The sequence below is a fragment of the Candoia aspera genome, chromosome 13 (genome assembly GCF_035149785.1).
Source record: "Candoia aspera isolate rCanAsp1 chromosome 13, rCanAsp1.hap2, whole genome shotgun sequence".
Classification (NCBI taxonomy): Eukaryota; Metazoa; Chordata; class Lepidosauria; order Squamata; family Boidae; genus Candoia; species Candoia aspera.
Genome location: NC_086165.1, coordinates 23,441,638 through 23,447,637, shown reverse-complemented (window position 1 = coordinate 23,447,637; position 6,000 = coordinate 23,441,638). Strand labels below are relative to the sequence as shown.

The following is a 6,000-nucleotide window of genomic DNA, read 5'->3' as shown; positions in this document are numbered from 1 at the left end:
CTTCCATCTTCTTCCAGAGAGGCTGGAGGCTTGACGAGGCGGCGCTTCGTTGACCCAGCTCTCCAACCAAGCCGCCACCGGGGAGGCCGCCAGAGGACCCCCGGGCGCCCGCCTGGCTGGACTGGGAAACCGAAAGCTACCTCGGAAGGCTCCGTTCGGCCCCGCAGAGCGCCGCGTCTGCCATTGGAAACGGAGGACGGGGGTCCCTCGGTCTACCCGCTTGTCCGCCCGGCCCGGAGCGCGACGGCAGCCCGAGAGCGCGACGGGACCCGCCCGCTTCCATCTCCGAGCGGGCGAGGCAGGGGCGGCGGGCGGCGTGTCGCAGTTGCGGCGCGGGCCAGCCTCTCGCGAAGCCCAGTAGAGCCACGTGCCGCCGGGCCGGAGACCCGCCTCTCCCAGTCTGGCGGGGCGCGGCCGCGGGAGTCCACGTGCGCGTGGAAGGGCCAATCTGCGCGCGGCCGGGGACTCTTAAGAGTTGGCTGTCGCGGCCTCTGCCCAGCGCGGTTCCCGGGGCGGCGGCGATGGAGGTACCGGGAGCGCCCTGCGGCGAGTCGAGGCGGCACGCGCTGCTAGCGGTGGTCGGGGAGATCGCGACGGAGCCGGAGCGGGACGCGCTGCGTCGTAGCCTGGAGCGCGGTAAGCTGTCGAGCGGCTGGGAGCCGAGGCCGTTCAGCACCTTGGAGAGGGACCCGCAGCCGAGGCGTCAGGGGGTCGGGGCGGCCGGGGGCGCGGCACTCTCGGCTTGCAGGCCCGGCCCGAGGCAACGTCGGGGATGGGAAAAGTCCGGGCTGCCAGGCGCCCCGGGCGAGCGGGCGAACGCGTCTCTCCGCAGCGGCTCGTTGGGGATCACGGGGACTCCGCGCCCTGAGGCCGGAGTAGCGGGCGGGGGCGTTGCTCCAGATCCCCTCTCCTGCTCCGAGGACCGCGAAACCGGGCATGGGTCCCGGTTCACTTCCCGGAGGGAGGGCTGCGTCCCGGGAAGCGCCTTCCACGTCCCGGGCGGCAGAGCCGCGGGCCGCGCAGTGTCTGGCGGGCTTCAGATGGAGGAGCGCCAAGTGGCCGCGTTCCAAGCCTCGAGTTCCGCCTAGACAGCCAAGCCGCGAAGGGGCCTTGGAGGTCCCGTCCGTGGCGGCTGGCAGCAGCGGCGTTTCTGTTCGCAGAGTTGCTGAAGGTTGCGCTGCTGCAGTACTCTACGCCGCTCAGCCAGACGAGGAAAGGGCCTCAAGCAGGAGCGGTCCGGGACCCTGAAAAGAGGCGGAGCGTAGGCTCCTATCGCAGGGCGACTCTCTCCGAAGCTGTCTCGATTGGAAGAAGGAAAGATGAAGCAGCCGCTAAGATGTCTTGGGCGAGCGGGACTGGCAGGACGCGTAGCTTGAAATGTAGCCGAAGCCCGCCGCCTCCGGGAAGGAAGGTTTAGAAGAGCAAGACTGTGGTGCTCCAGGACCTTAGAATAGCTCCATCTTGCAAGGAAACTTTCCCGCCCCCCTCCTGGGGACGGGCGGACCGGAACGCTGGAAATGTAAGCCCGCTGGAAATGTAAGCCAGGTGGGTTGGCTCAGGCTGGCTGCTGTGGTCTTCGGAGAAAGCGCTGCAGTGCAGCTGGCCCCTTCCGCTTCCCGGAGCAGGAGGCAGCAAGAGGGGAGGTCAGCAAGGGCGCTCCGTCCCTCGTTGACCTCCTCTGGGACATTACATATGATGAATTATGAGGCGATTTTTGGCAAGGTGTCAGGACTGCTTCCAGTGTATATATAGTGTGTGATGAGTACATGACAAGAGAAAGGCAAATGTATACACACAGTCCACACAATTATATACAAAACTTCTGCAGGGATACAGCAGTAGCCTCATAACTGGATGTCCAGTTCAGCTATCCAGGCAATCGCTTCTGGTGTTGCTTTGTGCAGATCTTCTAAGGAGCCAGGGAATGCACGTCTGGGCAGTCTTGCACAATGTGCTTAATAGTTGGCATATTGGCACCACAGTTGCACCAAGGAGAGTCTCTCCAGCCCCGTTGATACAGAGCAGAGGCATGTCACATCTGATTCTGTTCAATTTCGTCCAGACAGAGCAAGGCAGGTTAAAGCCAGGAGGTTTGGAAAAGGGATCACTGATGACCAAGCTGCGATGTGACAACTTGGACCATTCCTCTCTCCAGGCATTCTTAGGACTGAATTGGATAGATGTTAGATGTATGGCTGTTTTCCAAGCTGGCCTACAAGATTTCAGTTGTGTGGTGGTCTGCACAATATCCTGATGAATAGGAAGGGCCTTGTTGTTCAGTAGAAAATGCTTTGGGTGTGCTCTTCAGGCACGACAAGGAGCTGCCTTCAGAATTAGAAAAAAAGATCTCTAGGCAATCCGGTCCAACCCTCTGCTGGGTGCAGAAACCCAAATCCCAGAAAAGTGACTGTCCAGCCTCTGTGGGAATGTGTCCAGCAAATGTGTCAGCTTGGGAGAGCAAACAGAGACAAATGCCACCCACCTTGCTCTGCTAGATTGATATCATGCCTGTCCTTCAGGTTTTGCTGCACAGGCAGCCCTCCTCTTTCACTTTTTCTCCACAACAGTAACCCTGTACATTGGTTTAAGACTATGATGACAATGACTAATGCAGAGTCCCCCAGGAAGATTCCGTGGCAGAGGTGAACTTGACTTTGGCTCTCCAGCCTCTGGCCCTTTCCCCACTGCCATCTACCCTTCCTTGAATCAACAGAGAACTAAACAGGACTGAAATCTGCTCTTCCCACTGCTGATCCTTTATGAAATCCTTGAATTCTGTGCTCATGGAGTCATAAAATCTTGTCTTCCACTCAGTAAAGGACTGCAAATCCCAGACAGATGCCCAGCCTCCACTCAAACACATCCTATGAAGGGGAGTCCACCACTTCTCTGGATAATTGTTTAATTGTTAAACTGAATTGTTTAATTCAGTCGTTAAGTCATGTCTGACTCTTTGTGACCCCATGGACCATAGCACACTAGGCCTTACTGTCCTCCACTGTCTCCCGGATTTTACTCAAATTCATGGGTGATGCTATCTAACCATCTCATCCTCTGCTGTCCCCTTCTCCTTTTGCCTTCAGTCTTTCCCAGCATCAGAGTCTTTTCCAGTGAGTCCTCTCTTTGCATTAGGTGGCCAAAGTATTTGAGCTTCATCTTCAGTATCTGTCCTTCCAATGAGCAGTTAGGGTTGATTTCCTGTAGGATGGACTGATTTGACCTCCTTGCAGTCCAAGGGACTCTCAAGAGTCTTCTCCAGCACCACAGTTCGAAAGCATCAATTATTTGGTGCTCAGCCTTCCTTATGGTCCAACTCTCACAGCCATACATCACTACTGGGAAAACCATAGCTTTGATTATACAGACCTTTGTTGGCAAGGTGATGTCTGAAGCCAATTTAGTGACCTGCTAGGACTAACTGAATTGGAGCAGAGTTTATAACACAGCTGAGAAGCTGCAGAGAAAAAGAAAATTATCTTAGATAGCTTCAGTGAGCATGCCAGAGAAACACAGGTTATTGCTCTTACACACTCAGCCCTCCCAAGCATAAAGAATCACACGCTTAGACACATTAGGTTGAGATAAGTAAAATAATTTCTTACTGACTTTATTGTTGCTTCTGCTACATCAATCTTGGTAGAAAAGATGCAGTTCCTTTGTTCTTCTTTTCTTTCTAAATTCTTAGTTTTGCCCTAAACTCTCAGCCCCACAGCTGCCAAGAGCTGTGTGGAAGAAAGGGGAATTCCAGGCCCACCACATGGTGCCCAGAATGGAGGAGAGCAGCACACATCCATGTGCTTGCTTCTCGTGGAGAAGAAGGAAGAGAGAAAGAGGAAGTGGGAGTGCCAACAAACGGCTTCCTCAGAGTTGCATTGTGGGACAACTTAATTCACATGTTAATTCACATGCAAATGAGGCATGCTGGATTTGCCAGAACTTCCAACAATGTCTCTGCTTTTTAATATGCTTTCTAGGTTTGCCATAGCTTTCCTCCCAAGGAGCAGGTGCTTTTTAATTTCATGGCTGCAGTCACTGTCTGTGGTGACCTTGGAGCCCAAGAAAATGAAATCTGTCACTGCTTCCATTTCTTCCCCTTCTATTTGCCAGGAAGTGATGGGACCAGATGCCATGATCTTAGTTTTTTTAATGTTGAATTTCAAGCCAGCTTTTGCACTCTCCTCTTTCACCCTCATCAAGAGGCTCTTTAGTTCCTCTTCACTTTCTGCCATTAGGGTGGTATCGTCCGCATATCTGAGGTTGTTGATATTTCTCCCAGCAATCTTAATTCTGGCTTGTGATTCATCCAGCCTGGCATTGATCATGATGTACTCTGCATATAAGTTAAATAAGCAGGGTGACAAAATACAGCCTTGTCGTACTCCTTTCCCAATTTTGAACTAATCAGTAGTTCCATGTCAGGTTCTAACTGTTGCTTCCTGACCTGCATACAGGTTTCTCAGGAGATTGGTAAGGTGGTCTGGTACTCCCATCTCTTTAAGAATTTGCCACAGTTTGTTGTGATCCACACAGTCAAAAGCTTTAGCGTAGTCAATGAAGCAGAAGTAGATGTTTTTCTGGAACTCTCTTGCTTTCTCCATGATCCAGTGAACATTGGCAATTTGATCTCTCGTTCCTCTGCCTCTTTGAAACCCAGCTTGTATTTCTGGTAGTTCTCAGTTCTCATACTGCTGAAGCCTGGCTTGTAGGATTTTGAGCATAACCTTGCTAGCATCTGAAATGAGCACAATTGTACGGTAGTTTGAACTTCTTTGGCATTGCCCTTCTTTGGAATTGGGATGTAAACTGACCTTTTCCAATCCTGTGGCCACTGCTCAGTTTTTCAAATTTGTTGGCATATTGAGTGCAGCACTTTAACAGCATCATTTTTTAGGATTTTAAACAGCTCAGCTGGAATACTGTCATCTCTGCTAGCTTTGTTATTAGTAATGCTTCCTAAGGCCCACTTGACTTCACTCTCTAGGATGTCTGGCTCAAGGTCAGTGACCACACCATCGTGGTTATCAGGGACATTGAGATCTTTCTTGTATGGTTCTTCTGTGTATTCTTGCCACCTCTTCTTAATCTCTTCTGCTTCTGTTAGGTCCCTGCCTTTTTTGTCCTTTATCGTGCCCATCTTGCATAAAACGTTCCCTTGATATCTCCGGTTTTCTTGAAGAGATCTCTAGTCTTCCCCATTCTATTGTTTTCCTCAATTTCTTTGTACTGTTCATTTAAGAAGGCCTTCTTATCTCTCCTTGCTATTCTCTGGAAATCTGCATTCAGTTGGTTATATCTTTCCCTTTCTCCCTTTCTCCCTTGCTTTTCGCTTTCCTTCTTTCCTCAGCTATTTGTCAAGCCTCATCAGACAGCCACTTTGCTTTCTTGCATTTCTTTTTCTTTGGGATGGCTTTAGTTGCTGCCTCCCGTACAATGTTATGAACCTCCGTCCATAGATGTCCAGGAATGGTAGTGAGTTGTTTTCTTCCTCCCTTGTATTCCATTAAAGATGTTATTGATGGTTTTGTGGGTTTCTTCCAGTTGTTTCTTTTGTATGATGACAACAGTGTCATCTACATACCGGATCCATACTTTGAGTTGTACGTGGGGGAGTGCTATCCTTTCCAGGGGTTGCATTACGATCTCTGCTATAAGTCCTGAAATCGGTGATCCCTGGGTGTTCCTTTGATCTGTTGGTATATTTCTCCATCAAACTGAAAGTAGGTTGTAAGGCAGAGGTTGATGAGGTCCATTATCCTGGATATTTCTATTTTGGTGTACTTGGCTAGGTCAGCTGTGTTGCGCAGAACTGCAGACATAGATTCTTTCACTAGTGCCGGGTCTATGGATGTGAAGAGAGCTGTAACGTCGAATGATACCATGATCTCATCTTCTTCTATTTTTATGTTTTTGATTTTCTGGAGGCACCGTAGTGGGGAGTTGATCAAATGTTCACTCTCCTCTGTGAGGTGTCTGAGTTTCTTTGTAAGCTCTTTAGCTATG

At 51.0% G+C, this 6,000-nt stretch overlaps 1 protein-coding gene across 1 annotated transcript in view; it reads left to right on the top strand.

Moving 5' to 3' along the window:
* Positions 1–575: 575 nt before the first annotated feature.
* The window catches only part of MAP1A (microtubule associated protein 1A), an 80,032-nt gene continuing 74,607 nt past the window's right edge, over positions 576–6,000 (top strand). The window contains exon 1 of the mRNA XM_063314523.1: positions 576–636. The gene's annotated coding sequence lies outside the window, so the exon portion shown is untranslated. The remainder of the gene's footprint in view (positions 637–6,000) is intronic.